The 22007-nt window shown below is 40.2% G+C and overlaps 2 long non-coding RNA genes across 4 annotated transcripts in view; one reads left to right on the plus strand and one right to left on the minus strand.

The window, feature by feature from the left end:
* Nucleotides 1-11895, plus strand: part of LOC121033052 (uncharacterized) — a 55681-nt gene extending 43786 nt beyond the window's left edge. For 2 of the 3 annotated variants that reach the window (XR_005791669.1, XR_005791670.1), the window contains exons 2-5: nt 3491-3707; nt 5400-5780; nt 10202-10427; nt 11502-11895. This is a non-coding gene — a long non-coding RNA (uncharacterized LOC121033052). Of the gene's footprint in view, nt 1-2211; nt 3708-5399; nt 5781-10201; nt 10428-11501 lie in introns of those variants that run through there. The other variant, XR_005791668.1, reaches the window with a different exon arrangement.
* Nucleotides 11444-21246, minus strand: LOC121033053 (uncharacterized). The gene is made up of 2 exons (XR_005791671.1): nt 21048-21246; nt 11444-11919 (listed from the first exon to the last, which is right to left on the minus strand). It is a non-coding gene; the product is annotated as an uncharacterized LOC121033053 (long non-coding RNA).
* Between the last annotated feature and the right edge of the window lie 761 nt (nt 21247-22007).

The following is a 22007-nucleotide window of genomic DNA, read 5'->3' on the forward strand; positions in this document are numbered from 1 at the left end:
CCCAGAAGTTGGGAGAAGATTATTTTATATGGACCCATTAGTCTTTCAATAGTCAAATCTGCAGAGCCACTTCTAAGATTTACTCTTTGGGTTTTAAGTAGATATTATCAAGGGTGGGCATCTGTTTAACTGGCATTTGGAGCCACTAGGGGCGGATGGGTTGGCCTAAAAAGTGCTTTGGACTAATGACCTGTTCAGAGACTGGAGACTCATGAAATCTCAGCTCAACTCCTGACATTTAAAAAGCCTTTGAAATTAACTGGTGAGCAGGGTCGATGTTTGTATAGAATCAAAACAACTGTGGAGAAAGGCAAAGTAAGGATAAAAGGTTACTTGGGTGAATTCAAACTTTTAACTTAAAATCAGTAAATGTAAGTCAACCAAATTTGTGCAGGAAGTATGGAAATAAAATGAGAATGGCCTTTGAATCAGTCACATCTACTTCTTGGCTACTCAGAAGCTATGTGGTCTGCCCTGAACCTCAGTTTCTTCATCTTGAGACTGTTATAATGAATGTGACCAGATTTAGTTTGAATATTAAATATAATAGATATAATAAGATTAACTGTAATAAAGTCATAGAGTCTTATATTTTCATGGTTGGTGATCTATGCAAATGATATTGAGGCCTGTACAAATAGTCTGAGGGAGCAAGAATTTTCAAGAAACTCAGAGTTGTTTAGAATAGGTAGAACACTGTTAAGACTGAAGTGATTGATTAAATCTTAAATGGTGACATTTGGGGACTGTGGCAGATGGGCAATAAAGGAGATATTTTTTAGGAGACCTGTCCACTGCTATTCAAAACATCATGGGTGGGATTAAGTATTACAAATATGAATGCTAGTGTAAATGGTCTCTATGTGAATCAATTTTCCTTATTGTGGGCCATAAGCAGTATCATCTGTTTCTAGGTTAGGAGTCTAGAAACTTAGTGGCTCATATACTCAGACCAAGGGTGGTTGATACATCAGTCAAAATTGGAGCTGAAGGCCAATTCAGAAGAGAAGGCTGGATCTGAGCCTATGAAAGTTGAGATTTGGAGAGTCAGAATTTTGGGGGCATTCAGGACCAACGGGCTCTATTGAGTGGCTTGCATCAGAAGTCATAAGACCTGTGGGCAACTGGGCGTAGTCTGGAATTATCACCAGCCTATGGTGGGCTGTTTAAAGCTGGTTTACCTCCTTAACCTCCAATCCCTTAATGGCCTCAGATGTTTGCTACAGGCAGAGCAGTTGGATGTTCCTGGACTGTGAGATTTTACTGAGTCCTATCGGGTGACAATGCTCCATCTTGGATAGGGTATGTGGTGGCATCATGTACACAAGGCACTTAGCACAGTGTCGCTTAATATAGATTCAGGGAATCTTATTATTCTCAGCACAAATATAGTTGGAGAGACTTGAGAATTTCCACCAGAGATCTGAGAACTCGTGTGTCTGGGCATCCTGCAAGGTCATGAAGAGCTCAGTGTTGAGTGCTTAGTGCAAGGTGTCCTAAGGAATTTCCCAGGAGAAGGATCTATAATCATGGGAACACAACTGTCATTGAAGAGGGCAAATATACTTAAAAATATTTTGATTTATTTTGGTATTTACATTTGTCAGGCAGCAAGAAATCCTGTCCCCTTCAAGGGTTCCTTCTGGCTGGACTAAGAATCAAACTGACATGAGACAGATTAACAGGAGAAAATCAAATTTAATAGCATATATATGGTGAATCTATGCAGACATGGAAATCCCAAAGACAATCAGGCAAAATGAGGTGCATATGTCATTCTGAACTAACGAAAAGGGGAAAGGGGTTTGGGACTTCACAGGAAAGAAATGTAATTCACAGGCAATAAGAAGAAGAGCAGATGTTTGGTAATTCGATGTTTATCCTACCACACAGATTGGTCACTCAGATAAAATTTATCTCTGCTAATAACCACTATTCTAGGAAAGACCCCCAATTTAGATTCTTCTCTGTAGTTAAGGGAGGGGCAAAAAATTTCTCTTAAGCCTGCAGGGTCTTGATTGCCTTCAGATCAAAATAATCTTCATGCCAAAGTGGTCCATCTTGGGGTTGCCTGCCCTTGGCCCCTAGAGGGAAGGGGAGCAATTACAAGAAAGAGAAGGAGGGGGAGGGGGAGGAACTAATTTTTGAAATTGGCTGCCAATGGGAGAAGAAGAAGAAAACTAATTTTTGAAATTGGACGCCAATGGTAGAGATACTCTCCCTTTCCTAGTTCACAAACTCTGTGTCAGGAATTGCTTTAGTGGCTTTACCTCATTGAATGCTCTCACTTTAAGCTTATGAAGGTGACATTATTATGATCACTTCCATAAAACACAGAGTTTAAATAATTTGTCCAAGGCTTCAGAGCAAAACCAGGACTCAAATCCAGGCACTTCAGCTCCGGAGTCTACATTTTCAACGTCTATGCTGAGCTCCCTTTTGCTTATGTCTTCTTCATTCCCAATGCCACCTAGTTTCCACAGATTAGAATGCTGCCATAATGCTTTGCATCGTCAGCATTCCCAGGGAAATACAAAAACCACCTTTGTTAACCAGAGTGAACATGACTAACATTGACAAATACAATCTGCGCTCAACTTGCCGGAATCAATTTATGTAAATTAGACATTACCACAATGTCTTTAGAAGGAACTCATTCATTAACTTAACAAGTACTCATCGAATGTCCACTACATGGCAGGCATTAAGCTAGATATATAGGGGTGTGCAGTGTGGGAAAGGCCATTTGATAGCCTCATCTGACTCTTTGATGACATCTCAGAAAATACAGCTTCCATCAAAATATTCCAAATTATCACGTTTTAAATTCATCCTAGGCATAAACTTTAGAGTACCAAATTCCAGGTCTCAGGAGATGGCCTACTTCTGAGAGGAAGCAGCAAAACAAATAAATAAAAATAAAAATATTATATATTGTGTAAAAATACTGCATATTCACTCTTAAAAATTTTTTTTAATTTATCAAATTATAGGGGAGGGGTTAAAAATGTTAAATTTATGCCTTTCTGATATTTCTACCTTAGCAATAGCACTTTTGGAAGATTTGGGGGTGGGGCATTTGAAAAGAAAACAGTGATTTGATATAAATCAATCAGCAAACAAGTCTAGAAACATGACAAGAGTTTTGGTCAAAGGTTTTATGCCCCATGCTTTCAATGACCTCTGAAAGCATAGTATCAGACAATTGGTTGGAGAAAGAGTGAAGGTTGCAGCTCTATTATATAGTAATTTCATGTCAAAAAGGAATTAATTGTCTAGTCCCTTTGTGCTCTTGATAGTTGTGGTCAATGAATTGATCTGACACTGAAAATTAATGCCTGCCATATATTTTGTGTGAAATGATGATACTATGCTCACCAAGTTGTCAAGGCAGGCTGTTACCTTCACTGAGAAATCTATCTGAAGATTAGCTTTTACAATAAACTGAAAAGTCTGTCCGTTGTATCAATCAACTATACTTTCTATTCAGCAATGAAGTTCTGCGTACTCAGCCAGAAGATCAAAGTCGTCGTGAGCCCAGGTAAAGCCTAACTGAAGGTTTACATGTGGCACCTGGGGGACAGCCAAAATAGAACAACAGGGGGAATGAATGGACCATGCTATCTCTGCCATCAGTCAAACAGAAGAATCCTTTTAGGAATTTAGGAGGTGCACAATTCAAATTTTGCTCAAGGAACTAACATATGGTAGGTGTACACATTAAAAGTTGAATCTCAGAAGGACTCAAGGTTTTGTTTTGTTTTAATAAGAGGGAGCTTTTCTGCAAAATGTAAAACACCATTCTTGAACAATGTTAGAGATCAATGAGGTAATATATGTAAAATGACATTGATTGTTCCGGGGGGGGGGGACCCAACAAACTCATCTAAAGGCTAAGTACTCTGTATGTCAATTTTTACCTGATCTTCTTGTTAATGAAGCAGATTAGCGCCATTAAGCAAAGTCGACATTAGACAGCAAGTCCTTTATCTGAGAGATGCAAGGTGAGTTTTGGCTACAATAGAGAAAGAATCTAAGACTCAATGTCATAAAGCAGAAAAGCATTCCATTGAATAGTCTGAAATATATTAACTATCCTTTGTTTTTACTTTATTTTGTTTTTGTTGAAAAAGCACACAGTCAGCTAAAATACACCCTCTTAGATAATGATAAGTATAACTACTATGTAATACACACTTGATAATCAACATCTATATAAAATTCAAATCTTTAAATAGTAAGCTGTGTATTTGCATCTTCTTTAACTCATGTTTACTAAGGACATACTTTATATATACGTGTGTGTACACACACACACACACACACACACTCTTGCATAGCATAGTTTAAAAATGTACTTAAAATTTTTTAAAGACTTTGATTACTTTTTAAGAGGCATGATTTTCTCCTGTTTGCATTATTCATTTTAAAAATCTTTTATACAAGTTGCTGCTTCACTAATTACAGATTGGCAAGTGATCAAGAGAACTAATAAGGGCATGCAGATTTCCTTGAAAAATTCTGTTGTAATGTTAATAAAAGGGGCAAAGTTACAATGTCAGTTGAAGAACTGTTTTCTTTTCCAGACACTTGTTCTTAATGATGAGTTATACTTGAGGAAGACAAATACTGTTCTTTCCTAAAGAATTCATTTTTCCCCCATGATGGCATTTTGAAGTCTATGATTTGTCAAAACTCTCAGCAGGAAATACAATGGCTAAGCATGGCTTAACATGTCATTTATTCAAGTAACATGGTCTCAGTTCTGTGGGTGACAGAAATTCTCAGTCTCTGGTTTACCCTTGGCCACCATTTTAGTCAATGATTACAATGAAAGAATGAAGTTTGTACTTTCAGAAGTGATTTATTCCGGTAAACTTTAGAGTCACCTTGTTTTATCCTTAGGGGATAGAAATTCGATGTCATCCAGGAAGGACAAAATAGCAACCCCACTACCAATAACCACTACCCTAAGTACTTTTCCATGTATGGAAAGCAGGCTAGACTCTAAAGAGTTCCCTTTGCATATATGGTGAAAGTTCCATATACATATGAAAGAAATATACGTTTCCAAATATTTCCAAAGACCCCAGCCCAAGTTGCAACCCTTGGTGTAAAGAAAATGGTAGCTTTACAGAAATCAGGAATTAGGCCAGGTATTTGCAAGTGTATGCTGCAAGGTATATGCATGGGCAGCTGGATAGAATTCATATGAATGGAAATAAAGTCACCGGAGTTGAATTCCTGCCACTTCGAGAAAAAGCCACCAGGGAGGAGCTTTCCCCAACAATGTACTATTTGACACCAGTCCTTTGTCTTGATTTTATGGGATGTGTACATCACTTCTTTTCATTTTGTCCTCCTAACTTTTCTCTCTTAAATCATACCATCCCTTTCAGAAGTCTACGTGACCTTCAGTGATGATTTCAAAGACTTCAGTTTGAAACGTTAGCAGTATACCACTTTTCTCATGTGTTATGTCTGGGGTCTTCCTAAATATTAAAAACCTCAAGTCTTGTCAAAATATTCTTGGAAAATCTTTTGAATTGTTGATGATGAACAGCACAAAACCCTTGGTTTTGTATGTATAACCTGCAGATGTTTTCAAACTTTCTACGAGTTGGTGTTTCTCTGTGACCCTCATCTAATGATTTCATACTTTTTCCCCCCCGGATTTAAAGATTCCATCGTCTCCCACATGGCCTGAGGATCTTTGTAAATGGACAGAAAACCCTTAAAATCATTCACACAGTACTTTTCTTACGTCACACTAGTTCACGGTAACTGTGTAAAGCTTAATTACATTCATTGCTTGCAGTATTGAGTCACCTGAGTGGTATTTCAGAGGGAACTTCCTATACTACTGAAAATACTACTTTCTCTTCTGTCTCAATACTTGCCTTATGTATTTGTTATAGACATTGGAATGTGAAATAGTAAATGCTTGTTTAAATTTTGAACAGTATCTACATACAAAATAATACGGTCTTTCTCAACTTTGATTTGTCAAATTATAGGGGAATTAGCCCAGTTAAAACAGCAATTTGCTTTTTGTGGAATTAAAGGAAATCTCTCTGGGTCCAGGCATCATCTGCTGAATAAGCAAGTTAATACAGAGGAAAGAGCACAGAGGTTCGATTACCCGGATTCAATTAAATCCTGGCTCTGCCTTTTCCTAGCCAGACAACCTGAAGCTAAATTTATTACTCTGTCCTGAGGCTTGACTTCCACGTTTTAATAATGATAATAATATTATCAAATCCATAGAATTGTTGGGAAGTTGAATGAGATACTGTATTAAAAAGATCAGTTATATGGAAAAGTAGCATACAAACACTGTTCTTCTTTCTGAGGTTTTTAAAAATGTGCAGTTTGGAAAACAAAGCAATGTAATGAGTTTGAATACTTATATCCCAAATGTTTCTTCCTATAAGTTGTTCATATGGCCTTATCACAGAGCAATTTAGAAAGAGCCACTAAGGAATAGAGACGTACCTTCTTGTACAGGTGTTTCCTTCTTGTACACGCCTAGCTCAAGGCCCAGGTAAAACTATATTTGGGTTTTATTTTCTAGGTTTCCAAGAAGGGACTTGGGTAGAGGTTATAGGGTGCAGGGTTTTTTTTATACATGTACAATCACCACCCCTGGTGTTAAATCTCCATTCTCTTCCACGTGGCTATGACACCTGAAGCTGTTTTCACTGAAGCCACCGTTGGCTGACTCATGGCTTAACCCGGAAACCTGGCTCCAGGCCACCTTGGAGCACTGGATAAGTTGGTCATGTCTTTCCTTCACAGGCTCATCCTGACTTGCCTCTTAATTACTAGTATTTCCTCGCAGAGTCAGACTTCAGTCTTCTTTTCTCATTGCAGACATAAACACTTGGTGAGATCATCATCCCCCAAGCTTTCACTGGCACTTACACAACTATAACTTCCAAATCCTTGTCTCCAGAACACTGTCGTATATTTCATTTATGTCCTGTATTTCACTGGCCAGTAGACACCTACAAATCAAACATAATGCTAAAATCAAAACATCATAGTGGGCCCCCCCCCCCCCCCCAAAAAGAGAGAGAGAGAAAGCAAGCAAAGAAACTTGCCCTCTGTCCTGTAATTTCTGTTTCACCCAATCGGGTAAGGCAGAAAACTTAGGGAAATCTTTGACTCCCTTATGTGCCTTTACTCTGTATTACCATCAGCCAGCACACCATGTATCACCCTTTGGGAAATGTGTCTTTAACCCATCCATTCCTTCCACCAGCAGTGTTCACGTTCTACTGTAGGTCCTCATCAGGCTCCTACCTGTTACATCTAACACCATACCGAGCCCTTCTTCCTTCCATTGCTTTCCACACAGCCACCTAACCGGTCTATCTAAAGCAAAATCCAACTATGTCATTCCTTTCCTGCTTAAAAATGAAACACTAAATAAAAACTCTGTGACTCCTGCTTACCTGAGGAGTAAGACTATCTTTGCTTTCAGGTTACTCTCAGCATATCTGTCCAGATTCATGCCGCTTGGGTTTGACATATTTTCTTGCTGGTGTATGGCTTATGCTGTCTTTGCACTCACCCTTCAAGACTTTGCTCGAATGAATCTCTTTCTAACTCTCTAGCTAGACTGCCTTACTCTGTGCTCTCTTAGCACTTTGAACGTGCCCCAGTAATGGTGATAATAACCATATTTTCTTAAGCAAAAATGGGAACATGTAATCCTACAACTGTGATTGTTAGTAGAACATGACAGAATATTTCCCAATTATGTCCCAAGACATCTAGTAAGAGTGATCCCTGAAAAGATGACATTCTAGTGAAGAATGATCACTGTAAAGATGACATGTTTTATAATCAAATAAAGAGAAATGTAGTATTATTTTTCCCCCATTTCTGCCTCCTCCCCTAGACTGTAATCACCTCTGTAATCACCGTGACTAAGACTTATTTGGGTATAATTTTTCCAGAGTTGATCACAGTGAGCACATCACAGATTATCAATAAAAGTTAAGAAATGATTGATGAGTACCTAAGTGAAAAAAATGAATGCGTTGTGTCAGTTGCTTATGAAAGTATGCTAATTTCATGGCTTATGAAAGTCCTAAGTCTTTATGTGCTCTGTATCATTTGACTTGGGAACAAAACTCATTTCATAAACTGTACCAGTGGCCAGGGACCATCAAACTTGCAACAATTTCTCCTTTCTCCTCAATCCTAGCTGATGGCTTTGCTTTTTATTCCCTTTGTAAAATGGAGAAGAAAATGTCCCTACTCTTCCATCAACATATCTACCAACCCACTTACCTTTGTGTGAGTAGCTCCACCCTTCTTCCTGTTGAAATGAACTTGGCACACACTATTTAGTCCTTACACTGGGACCTGAGTACCATCCGCTCTTGACTACTTGAGGACAACACTCCTGCAGGCATCCTCTCTCTCTCCTGTGTCATAAATTACTCTTTCTACTAATTTCCTTTACCATATAAACATGCCAAAATACCTTATTACAAAAACAAAAAAAAACCAAAAAAAAAACACTACTTTCTCCATGTGCCTCTGAGGTAATACTCCATTTTAAATTCAGCATAACTCTTTCAGAGAATCTCTCATACTCATGGCCTCTACTTCTCTGCTTTTCGTCTTACTCTATTGACATCATTTAAAAAAGGTTACCTCTCTGTTTTTAAAACATTTTCTCTACTTGGACTCTAGGCTACCATTCTCTCTTGAATCTCTTTCTTTCCTTCCCAAGATTCTTTACTGGTTCCACCTTATCTTCCAGATCCGAAATATTTGAATGTCTGAGGGCTCAAGCCTTCCTTTTTTTTTTTTTTTTAATAAAGTCTATTTATTTATTTTGAGGGAGAGAGAGAGAGAGAGAGAGAGAGAGAGAGAGAGAGAGAATGAGAGTATCCCAAGCAGGATCCAGGCTGTCAGTGTGGAGCCCAACACAGGGCTCAAACTTTCTAACTGCGAAATCATGACCTGAACCTCAAATAAGAGTTGGAAGCTTAACCGACTGAGCCACCCAGGTCCCGCTTTTTTTTTTGTTCACACCCCACATCCAGTAAGATGACTTCTCACCTTCCTCTCTGCTACTTTCCTAGTCCAAGCCAAATGGACTTTTACAGTCCAAACCACATTTACAGCAGTGCAGTGGCCTCCCAACTTGTCCCACTTCTTCCATCTTTGTCCTCCTTTGGTCTTTTCTCAGCCTAAAAACCAGAGTGATGCTTTAAAATATAAAGACATCAGGGGCACCTGAGTGACTCAGTCAGTTGAGTGTCCAACTTCAGCTCAGGTCATGATCTCACAGTTAGTGAGTTCAAGCCCCGCATCGGGCTTGTTGCTGTCAGAATAGAGCCCATCTCAGATCTTCTGTCTCTCTCTCTCTTTGCCCCTCCCCTACTTGCATGCTCTCTCTCTCTCTTTCTCTCTCAAAAATAAAGAAACATTTCAAAATAAAATAAAATATAAAGAGATCATGTCATTCCTCTGTTTCAAAACCCTTAATGCCTCCTCATCTTACTCAGAGCAAGTCCCCAAATTCTTACCACAATGCCAAGACCTTCCAAGATCTTACTTCTCTACGCCTCTCATACTGTGATCACTGCTACTTCCCTCCCCTTATTCCCTCAGCTCTGACCACACTGGCCTCCATCCTGTGTCTGGAACATGCGAAGTATGCTGTGGTACCTTATTTCCTTGCCCCAAATCTTTCCCCTCATATCCAAATTGCTTTTCCCTTCACTTTCAGCATGTCTCTGTTCAAGTATCAATTTATCAGACAAGTCATCTACCACGAGTTCATGGAAGTAACACCCTTGATCACTCTCTACCTCCTTATCTTACTTCCTAATACTTATCACTTTGGAAATATTAAGTATTTAAGTACAATTTATAGCATTAGAGTATGAGCCCCAGGGAGGACTAGGACCTGCTTTTATTTGTGGATAGTTTTTTTTGGACCTAGATAAATACCTGGTATCTACTAAAAACAATAAACTTTAATGTTGTACACACAGAACTATGTCAGTGAGATTAAACATTTTTTTTAAAGAAAGAAATTCATCACAATTTCTGGCAAAACTACTCCAAATGACTGACAGTGGTCTGTTAGTTCAATAATCTGCAGAGGGCAGCATATGGCATTTCACCTAACATTTTGTTCAGAAATAAACAATAGTAATTTAATTTTTATCAGAGGCTGTGGCTCCACAAGGACAACTAAACACTTGAAAAAGAAGAGGATTAACATCAGTGAGACTGGAAAACCAAGAGGAACTTAATGATTAAATCAATATCACTGTTTGATCTTGGCCTCCGATCAGCACATACCTGCCAGTTGACCCCATGGCAATCACGAGGACAGCATTTACTTTTGCCCTCACACCCATAAAGCATAGTCGTCGTCACACACAGACTGAGAGGTGGGTAGTTTATAGCCGAGAATCAGTTCTTTTTTTTTTTTTTTAATATGTTAATGTTTATTTATTTTTGAGAGAGAGAGAGAGTGCAAGGGAGAGTCAGATAGAAAGGGGGACAGAGGATCCTAAGCAAGCTCTGTGATGTCAATAGTGAGCTCTATGTGGGGCTTGAACTCACCAACTGACAGCTCATGACCGGAGCTGAAGTCAGACGCTTAACTGACTGAGCCGTCCAGGCGCCCCAAGGATTGGTTCTTACTGCAATTAGAGTGGAAGGAAGCTGACAGATTTAACTGGATCAGTGGTTTTCAACCATTTTCTCCCACAGAAAGATACCTGCCAGGTAACAACATTTACCGGAGCTACATTCTCCCAACACTCACTTGACTTTGCTGCATTGGTGCCAGTCACTACCAGCATGCTCCTTCCCCAGAACCATTTCTCCCTTCCATTTATACACTCACAACATGTGGTTGGGAACAGTTTCTAGATGAAAACTGTCAATTTTCAGAGAAGAAATATGAGGCCCAGAGACAATAAGTGACTCCCCCAGGGTTACAATTAGAGAGGTCAGAGGTCAGAGACTAGGAGATCTCTGGGATCTCAATCTAGGGATTGAGAAAGGTATCTCACTGGCCTGGTGCTTATTTCTGTCATATTGGGAGACTCAATACACAAAGGGGCAATGACCAGACCATATGTAAACTCTGACCTACAACCAGCCCAGGAGGCCAACCTACTATCTATAATTGGGGGCCAAACATAACCATGTGATGATTGAATCAAAATGGGCCAGACACGGGGCACCTGGGTGGTTCAGTCAGTCAGATGTCCGACTTCAGCTCAGGTCATGATTTTGCAGTTCATGAGTTCAAGCCCCACATCAGGCTCTGTGCTGACAGCTCAGAACCTGGAGCCTGCTTCAGATTCTGTCTCCCCCTCTCTCTCTCTGCCCCTCCGCTGCTTGTGCTCTCTCTCTCTTTCTCAAGGATAAATATACGTTTCAAATTGTTTTTTAAAAAAAAAAATGGGCCGGACATGATTAACAACTAATTTCTGCCCTTTCTTGCAACTTAGAACCAACAAGAGAAATTCAAATATGCACCCCTAACTAATCCCAGAAGATGCCTCACTCCTATGTAGCCCACCTGCAGTGTTCCCATCCTGACAGCCTCTAATCAGTGTGTACCTGAGGCCATTCCTTCTTCCACTGGAAAGCTCTGCCCCCTCTCTTCGAGCTGCTGCCAAACACGAGTGATGGTGGCCAACCCCCTTTGCAAGGGAAAGTTCTGAATAAAGAACCTCTCCTTGTTCTCATTTGAGTGCGCTTCACTTATTTCCATAGTTCTCATGAGCATTGAGATACGGCATGCAATGCCCATTGCTGTGGCCCCGTCCTTTGACCAGGCGCCACTAGAAAAGACACAAAGACCCCTTGTGCCGAGCTGCTCCCAGCTTGTCAAGTCTGCACTGACATGGCAAGTCAACAATGGGTCTGTAAATTATAAAAAATAAATAAATTATTAGATAAAAGGAAAAAAAAAACCCCAATGGGTCTGGACTCTGCTGTCTTTGCACTGAATTTCTCAGCTGTTCATCCACAGTCTGGTACCCTGGTTTTGTTATTGGCTCTCACTTGTTTGGCATCCTTGGTGAAATAAAGCTTTAGCTTTAAACTTAAAAGGAACATAAAAACCAATTATAACAAACCTTTTGTGTAATAAAATCTATGAGACTTGGACAAGACTGAGAAATTAAAAGTATGCTTTTATTTAATGTCACGTTTATAAAATATTACTATGTTAAAAATGGTGATCAAATATTTTTAATAAAAACAGACTATGGTAAATAATATTAAATAGCATCTTGAGGGATGTAGGTATGTGCAGAAGGTAAGAACTAACATCTTCCTTAATCCTAGCTTTATTGAAATATAAATAACATAATATTCTATAAGTTTAAGGTGTACATGGTGATGATGTGACATATGCATATATTGCAAATGGTTATTACAATAAGGTTTGTTAACACATTCACCACCACATAGTTACCATTTGTACGTGTGTGTAGTGAGAACTTTTAAGATTGACTGTCTCAGCAAGTTTCAAGTATAGAACAGAGTGTTGTTATCTATAGTCACTATGTAGGACATTACATTCCCAGAACTTACTCATCTAATATCTGGAAGTTTGTACCTTTTGACCAACTTCAATCATTCTCTCCCCCTCCCCCTGCAACCTGCAACCACCAATCTACTCTGTTTGGACAAGTTCAGCTCTTTAAGATTCCACATGTAAGTGAGATCTTACAGTATTTGTCTTTCTCTGACTTATTTCATTTAGCATAATATCCTCAAGTTTTATCCATGTTGTTGCAAATGGCAAGATTTCCTTCTTTTTCATGGCCAAACGAAATTCCATTATACATATAATGCCACATTTTCTTTACTCATTCACCTATCAATTAATACTTTGCTTGCATGTTTTGGCTGTTACAAATGAAGACTAGGGGCGCCTGGGTGGCTCAGTAGGTTAAGTGTCCGACTCTTGGTTTCAGCTCAGGTCATGATCTCACAGTTTGTGGTTTTGAGCCTCTATGCTGGCAGCATGAAGCCTGCTTGGGATTCATTCATTCTCTCTCTCTCTCTCTCTCTCTCTCTCTCTCTGCCCCTCCCCTGCTCATGCTGTCTCTGTCTCTGTTGTCAAAGTAAATAAACTTTAAGTAAAACAAAATAAAATAAAAAGACTAACACGTCTTGAATTCCTACCAGATCCTGGGAAATGCAGCAGTGCTCTATCACACATTGTTAATTGGCTTTGTCTTTTCTGTTTCCATAATTCCACAGTGTGTGAGGCGTTTATTATTTTCAAGAAGCTTTACATTATGATTACTAGTACTCTTAGGGTTTTAATACTCTCTGCCAGAGCTGCTGGCAGAGGAATTTGATTCACTTGGCACATTTATTCCAGGCTGGTTCCGGCACTTTTTGGTTCTGCCCTGGTGTCTTGCAAGACACTTGCGTATGGTACGCATTTGGAGATACTTGCTTTTCTACCTGGGAAAGAAACGGAAGTGGGGAGACAACTACAAAACAGCCAGCTGATACTGGTATTGTTATTTGATCTCACATTAAGCCCATGAGGTAGATCTTCTCATCTGTGTTTTAAAGATGAGACGGGCGCCTGGGTGTCTCAGTCGGTTACACACCCGACTGTTGGTTTCGGCTCTCAGGTCATTATCTCACAGTGTGTGCGATCGAGCCCCACCTGGGGCTCTTTGCTGACAGCACGGAGCCTGCTTGAGATGATCTCTCTCCCTCTTTCTCTGCCTCTCCCCTGACTCCTCTTTCTCTCTTTCAAAATAAGTAAATAAAAACTTTAAATTAAAAAAAAAAGATGAGAAAAAGGAAGATTGGAAAGGTTCAGTAACTTGACCAAATCACACAGCTGGCAAGTGGTGGCTTCCAGATGCAAAAGTCTCCTCTGTCCAGCCCCACAGGCTACATCCATTCCACTCTGCCACACTGTCCATCAAAGTATAAATACGCAGTTTGAAATCTGCAACACAATTTGATAAAATGATGCTAACACAGAAAATATTTACAGAATACAGTTTCTTGAGGAAACTTGTGTTGAAGTGGAAGAATCCTAGGATCTTTGCTGCTAGAGCACTTATTCCAATCCCTGGCTGCAGAAGTAGGAATTCAGCACACCCTGTTAATGAAGTATGTGCTGCCCTCTACTGGCATCGAGAAAACACTACAGCGCATGCTTTGTGTCGGCTCTGCATGGTTTCTAAAAACCTAGATTATAAAGTTTTTGTTTTTCTGCCCAATATTAGAGATATTCAGTGGGCCTGGGTTCTTTCTATTGCATTTTCTCCCACAATGAACTTATGAACTTCAGTTCCCTTCTTTGCTGATCTCACATGGCCATGCCATTCCTGTTAATGTGTTTAAGCTTTAGCAGAGGTGGCTAGAAAACTAGAGCTATCTCTGCATATACATAGGTCCAGGAGATTAAAAACTGGCATATATGCTGGGGTTAAGGATGTATTAGTCCCTGTTATTTATTCTTAATATTTCCCTAAATTACAGGTGACCGATATGTAAACTTTTGAATACAGTATTCTTTCCTGTGCTATAAAACAGACTATTGATTCTCAATAGGGCAACTTTAATATTCAGCCATTCATTTAATCACTCATTCATTAAACAAAAACTCATTAAAGACTATTTTGTGCCACCATGCTAGTGGTGGGTAGGGATAAGTGAGAAGGAGCTATCTTGGATTCAGTGGTGTAGATGGACATGTGAACAAATAATTGCAGTGCAGTTTAAATAATACTATGATATTTACAAAGTGCTAGGTGATCTCAGAACGAATGAATAATTTTTGCATGAGCGTGACGAGGAGGTTGTACAGAAGAGGGTATGCTCACGTTATAAGATGAGGAAGAGTTTACACGGCTGGAAAAAAAAAAAAAAAGGGAGCTCTTTCCATTTGAGGAATTCTCATGTGCCATGATGTGAAGGTAGAGAAATATGGAAGGTGAAGTCAGAGCACCCAGTTCTGAATGTTGATCATGACGAGTACTCAGGGTGTGGCTGAAGTCTGGAACATAACGGAGGACAGAGCTACAAAGGGGCTGATTTAGCAGGAGGGCTCTGGACCAGGCACTGCATATATTACATACACAGAGGGAAGGAGGGTGGGAAGCTATGGAGGGGTGCTATTTTAAATTCATAACACTTGTGCTAGTTCTATCTCGTTCAATATAAAGTGAAAAATCTGACTACACTAAGGGGAGATTGGTCAACATAAATACCAATTTTGCTCTAGAACACCCATGCCCTATGTGATATTTTCTGAAATCTTACTGATGTCCAAATTAAATAGATAACTACTGAATTCCACTTAACACTGTATTATGTCATCATATAGTTATAAAATGAAAGTGGATTTGAGAGCAAGATATTTGCAAGTGTCTCTTGGATAAGATAAATAATCCACCATTACCTCTCTTTCAGAAAACGTAAAGCTCTCCATTGTATTTTGTTGGTTTGAAACAAGTTTCTGGCTACACTTTATCTACTTTATACCAGTTTGATTGTTAGTTTCGATAGCATTAATTTCTGCCCTAATCTTTATTAATTCTTGTCTTCTGCTGGCTTTGGGTTTTATTTGCTGTTCTTTTTTTCCAGCTCTTTAAGGCATAAGGTTAGGTTGTGTATCTGAGATCTTTCTACCTTCTTTAGGAAGGCCTGGATTGCTATATACTTTCCTCTTATGACCGCCTTTCTTGCATCCCAGAGGTTTTGAGGTTTTGGGTTCTGGTGTTATTGTTTTCATTGGCTTCCATGAACTTTATAATTTCATCTTTAACTTCTTGGTTATCCCATTCATTCTTTAGTAGGATGTCCTTTAGTCTCCCAAGTATTTGTTACCTTTACAAATTTTTTCTTGCGGTTGATTTTGAGTTTCATAGTGTTGTGTTCTGAAAATACACACAGTATGATCTCGATCATCTTGTACTTGTTGAGGGCTGATTTATTTCCAGGTATGTGGTCTATTCTGGAGAACATTCCATGTGCACTGGGGAAGAATGTATATTCCACTGCTTTAAGATGAAATGTTCTGAATATATCTGTTAAGTCCATCTGATCCAGTGTGTCATTCAAAGCCATTGTTTTCTTGTTGATTTTTTGATGAGATGGTCTGTCCATTGCTGTGAGTGGGGTGTTGATGTCCCCTACTATTATGGTACTACTATCAATGAGTTTCTTTACGTTTGTGATTAATTGATTTGTATATTTGGGTGCTCTCACATTTGGCGCATAAATGTTTACAATCGTTAGGTCTTCTTGGTGGATAGACCCCTTGATTATGATATAATGCCCTTCTGCATCTCTTGATACAGGCTTTATTTTAAAGTCTAGATTGTCTGATATAAGTATGGCTACTCCAGCTTTCTTTTATTGACCATTAGCGTGACAGATGGTTCTCCATCCCCTTATTTTCAATCAGAAGGTGTCTTTAGGTCTAAAGTGGGTCTCTTGTAAACAGCATATAGACGGATCTTGTTTTCTTATCCATTCTGTTACCCTGTGTCTTTTGATTGGAGCATTTAAGTCCATTGACGTTTAGAGTAAGTACTGAAAGATATGAATTTGTCACCATTATGTTGCTTGTAGAGTTGGAGTTTCTGGTGGTGTTCTCTAGTCCGTTCTAGTCTTTGTTGCTTTTGGTCTTTATTTGTTTGTTTGTTTGTTTGTTTGTTTGATCTTTTCTCCCCTCAGAGAGTCCCCCTTAAAATTTCTTGCAGGGCTGGTTTAGTAGTCACGAACTCCTTTAATTTTTGTTTGTCTCGGAAACTTTTTCTCTCTCCTTCTGTTTTGAATGACATCCTTGCTGGATAAAGAATTCTTGGCTGCATATTTTTCTGATTCAGCACATTGAATACATCCTGCCACTCCTTTCTGGCCTGCAGTTTCTGTGGATAGGTCTGCTGGAAACCTGAGCTGTCTTCCCTCGTAGGTTAAGGACTTTTTTTCCCTTGCTGCTTTCATGATTCTCTCCTTGCCTGAGTATTTTGTGAATTTGACTATGATATGCCTTGTTGATGGTTGGTTTTTATTAAATCTAATGGGAGTCCTCTGTGCTTCCTGGATTTTGATGTCTGTGTCTTTCCCCAGGTTAGGACAATTTTCTGCTATGATTTGCTCACATAACCCTTCTACCCCTATTTCTCTCTCTTCCTCTTCTGGAACCCCTATGATTCTGATGTTGTTCCTTTTTAATGAGTCACTGATTTCTCTAATTCTTAAATCGTGCTCTTTTGCCTCATTTTCCCTCTTTTTTTCTGCTTCATTATTCTCCATAAGTTTGTCCTCTATATCACTGATTCTGTTCTGCCTCATCCATCCTTGCGATCGCAGCATCCGTTCGAGATTGCACCTCAGTTATAGCATTTTTTATTTCAGCCAGACTAGCTTTTACTTCTTTTATCTCCACAGAAAGGGATTCTAATCTATTTTTGACTCCAGCTAGTATTCTTATTATCGTGATTCTAAATTCTGGTTCAGACATCTTGCTTGTATCTGTGTTGGTTAAGTCCCTGGTTATTGTTTCTTCCTGCTCTTTCTTTTGGGGTGAATTCTTTCATTTAGTCACTTTGAAAGGAGAAAAGGAATTAATGAGGTAAAAAAATTAAAATAAAAAATTAAAATTGAAAAATTAAAAACAACACACACACACACACAAATCAGATAAATGAAGCTAGATCCTAGGTGTGTTTTGGTCTGGGTTTTGAAAGGGGCTTGATAGATTAGAGAAAAAAGGGGAAAGAAAAAAAAAGGAAATTGTTTGAAATTTTGAAAAAATGAATACACTGAAATAGAATAAAATGAAATGATGGAAGTAAAACAAAATTTGAAAAAATTTACAAAAAAGAAAAAAATATAGTAGAAAAAAATTAAAGAAAAATATTTTAAATAAAAATTGAAAATAAAAATAATTTTTTCTCTTTCTGTATTCAAGAAAAAGAAATGACAAAGAGATGAAAAAAGAAAATTAAATAGATGGACGAGCGAAAAGACTGAAATATGGTTGAAATTACTTCGTTTTCCCTTACAAGTCAAACTATGAAGGAATTTATAGTCTGTAAACTAAGCAGGTGGAGAAACTTGTGTTCCTGAAGAGCGAGGTTAGCCCAGTTGGGCGGGGCTTGGTAATGGCGCCGTTCTCCACTAGATGGCGCTGCTTAGCTTATTGGGTTGGATTGTTGTGGAGCTTGTAGGTGCGTATGGGCATGCGCGAGAGCAGTGAAAATGGCGTCTAGTATAGGAACTCTGTTCTCCCGGATCAGCAATCACCCGCCCATCCTTTGTCTTCGGCTTCCATCCACTCCCCGCTTTTACACGGTCCGTGACCAAGCCCCAGGCAGCACCTCCCTCCTGAGTTTTGTCTCAGATGCGGCTGTTTTTCCCGATCCCTTATTTCTGAGGGACTGAGGCTTTGACCTGATCTGCCGGTCTGCGGGAGGGTCTCACCGAGCAATGGCCAGGTGCCGGCCGCTCCCAGGAATGCTCGAGGCCATGCTGCTGCCGACGCCCAGAGACTGCAGCCGGGTGCCAGCCCGCGCCGGAAAAAGAAAAAGTTTGCAAGACAGTGTAGCAGCAGCGCCTCAGGGATTATGGAAAATCACGAAACGCATCTGGCCTCCGGCTTCGCCCTTAACGACCTTGTTCCAGCACCAGGGAATGTGGTTGTTCTCCCGGGTCCGCTGGAGCCTTGCCTCTGGGGGCTCACACAGCCTCTACCAGGTGTCCTCCCAGCAGGGGAACCGCCTCTCCCCGTGTGACCTGAAGAACCCCGGACTCCACTCTGCTCCTGGGGATTTGCCCTTCTCACCAGAGCACCGCCAGGTATGGAGCTGCGGAGTTTCAGACTCTGCATTCCCCCTGTTTATAGTCTTAATGGAATTTAAACCCTTTCCTTGCTCCTTTCTCCTTTCTCCCTTTTTAGGTCAGTCCCTGCGGCTATTTCCACTTTTCCATTTTCTTTCCAGCTGCTTTTGGGGGGGGGGTACTTTTCCCATATTATCTCCCCCCCATCTCCGTCCTCTCTCCACCTGCAAAAGCACCTCCCTGACCTCTGTGGCTTCTCTCTCCCCAAGTTCACCTCTCCACACTGCATACCTGGTGAATTGTGTTTCAGGTTGTGCAGATTGTTGTGTTAATCCTCAGATCAGTTTTCTAGGTGTGTAGGATGGTTTAGTATTGGTCTGGCTGTATTTCATGGACGTGAGACACATAAAAAACTTCCATGCTGTTCCGCCATATTGGCTCCTCCCTATGCCACTTTGATTTTTAAAAAATAAATTTTACTTTTGTAGTATAAAAGTAATATTTGATATAAAAGATTCAAAAAAGAAGTTAAAATATTCCTTTATACCTAATTCTTAAAGATTCTCATTTTCTTAAAATTTTTTTTTAATGTTTATTTATTTTGAGAGAGACAGAGACAGAGAGACAGAGAGACAACTTGACTAGGGGAGGGGCAGAGTGACAGGAAAACACAGAATCCCAAACAGGCTCCAGGCTCTGAGCTGACAGCACAGAACTCAATGTGGGGTTCAAGCCCATGAACCATGAGATCATGACCTGAGCTAAAGTTGGACGCTTAAGCAACAGAGCCACCCAGGTGCCTCAAAGTTTATTTATTTATTTTGAGAGAGAGTGAGAGCACAAGTAGGGGAGGGGCAGAGAGGGAGAGGGAGAATCCCAAGCAGGTTCCGGGCTGTCAGTGCAGAACCTGACACGGGGCTTGATCTGACCAACCATGAGATCAGGACCTGAGCCAAAATCATGAGTTAGACACTTAACTGAGTGTTACTTGGTGTCACTTAACTGAGCCACCCAGGCACTCCAAGATACTCATTTTTAAGTATGTATTTGTATAGCCCAGGGAGATAGCAAAACTTTGCTGCTCGTAGTTTTACACGCTACATGTTTTATGGTAAGACTTAAAATATCTCATCATTATGAACTCATATGGTATCTGATTCCAGTAGCACGAATAATAAGTAAATTTGGTATCCAGACCAACTTCCCATGGCCATTGTAATTTACTGTAATGAACTAACAGTTAATACAAGGTTAAAATAATACTTCTCTTCACAGTCTGGTGTGGTTACTGCTTTATTTTCTTCACCATTAATTAATTTTCTATTTATAGGAAACCAGTAAAGTTGCTATAGAGAGTCTGCCATGTTATTATATTTAGCAAATGAGTTCTCTTAAATTAGTTTTACCTAAACTCTTATTAGAAAACTTTTCAATTAGGCAGCAATATCTTATTGGGTTCTAGGGTGTGAGAGGAAGTGATATGAAGGAAAGCCTCCTGTATTAACCAAAGGATTTACTGAACTTTTATTAGCAGTAGATTCCTGCTCAAACCCTTGTTTCTAAAATCTGTTCTCACTTTCTGCATCTCTAGTACTTTTGGTATTATTATATACAAGACATACTTACATTCTATGAATGTACTAGTTAAGAATGATAGCAATTCCAAACTCACTTTTGAATAATCACCATCTCTTCTCTTATATGCCTAAAACAAAACAAAAAACGTCTAGAAACATGCCAAAGAATGATGTGCCTTAATTCTTTTGCCTTTGTCTCCCTAATTATCTATTAGCAATTCTAGATCCAATATGGTCCTGCTTTTTAAAGGCACCATCTCCAAGCTGCAGCTGATGTTGCTGAGCAGCTGTCTGGGGAAGCCAACCTAGTAGTCAAATGGCTCTACCATTTAGAAATTTGCTTACTGAAAGGCTAGTCTTTTAAATATCACCTTTCCCCAGATGGAGCATGCCTCTGTTTCTAAAGCGGGCCCGAGTCAGTGGGAAAAGGCTCATAACTCATTTAAGGACAGACGCTAAGCTAGACATGCAAATGGGAAGTACTAGCAGGTGTTCCCTGCTCCCGGTGTTGGGTGGAGCTGTATTCATGTTTTTCCGTAAAGAACATTCTCCAACTGCATCATTTGATTGGAATATGTGCCGCTGCGGTTTTCTTTCCAGGAGCTGGGTAAGCATCAGTATTGTCTGAGATCAACCTACCTCTGAGTCGAGCCAAGTTGTGTTGTCTCTTCAGATGATTCCGAGGAGGCTTAGTGGTCTTCTGTATGGTTGCAGACCCTGGTGATTCTCGATTTTGCTGTGGACAAATATTAGACTGATCATTTGAAACGTGCTCTTGTCCTTGAAACTTGAGGAAGACAAAAGCCCTATGGTTGGGATTTCTTTAATTTGCTCCTCCAGATCCATTCTCCCACCGTTTCTACCCTGTTCTCTGCCCTAAGAGGCTGATTTCTGTGGATTGCTTCCATCAGTCTCCAGTCTGCCCTCAGCCTTTCCGCTGGATAGGGTGGGGGTGGGTCAGGCAGCCGACGGAGTACTGAAAGAAAGAGAAGCTCTGACTTTTACTCCCCCCTCCCTCCACTCCCAGCTTTCTGCTCGGCCTCCTCCTGTGGGCAGCAGGTCTTGACAGGTGGTCCTCTCCTGCGGCTAGAAGTCTCACCCACTTCTGGGTGCACTGTCTCCCCTTTTCCCTTCATGCCTCACAGTGGCAAAAGCTTCACCCAGTCTAGAGTTTCCCTGTCCCTTATGGGTTTGCCTCAACTTTGCTAAACCTTTGTAAATATCCTCTGGCTGACACACCCTCAGGCCCCAACCCCACCCCCCCCCCCCCACACACAAATGGGTCTTACCTATGTGGAATCCCTTCTCCCTGAGCACAGGTGGAATCTGTCATTTTTTCTAACAATAGAACATCGCAAAGGTGAGGGAATGTCACTCCTCAATTAGGTTGTACTACCTAAGGCTCTTCTGGCCTTGAAAAAGCAGTCTTATTGTGAGCTGCCCATGGAGAGGGTTCCATGGCAGAGAACTGTGGGTGGCCTCTGGAACCTGAGGGCAGCCTTTGGTCAGCATAAAAATGAAGACCTCAGTCCTACAACTATAAGGGGATGAATTCTGCCAACAACAGGAGGTCTCTTGGAAAAGAATCTTGCCCCAGTT

Source organism: Herpailurus yagouaroundi, unplaced genomic scaffold (assembly GCF_014898765.1).
Source record: "Herpailurus yagouaroundi ecotype Mexico unplaced genomic scaffold, PumYag 142, whole genome shotgun sequence".
Classification (NCBI taxonomy): Eukaryota; Metazoa; Chordata; class Mammalia; order Carnivora; family Felidae; genus Herpailurus; species Herpailurus yagouaroundi.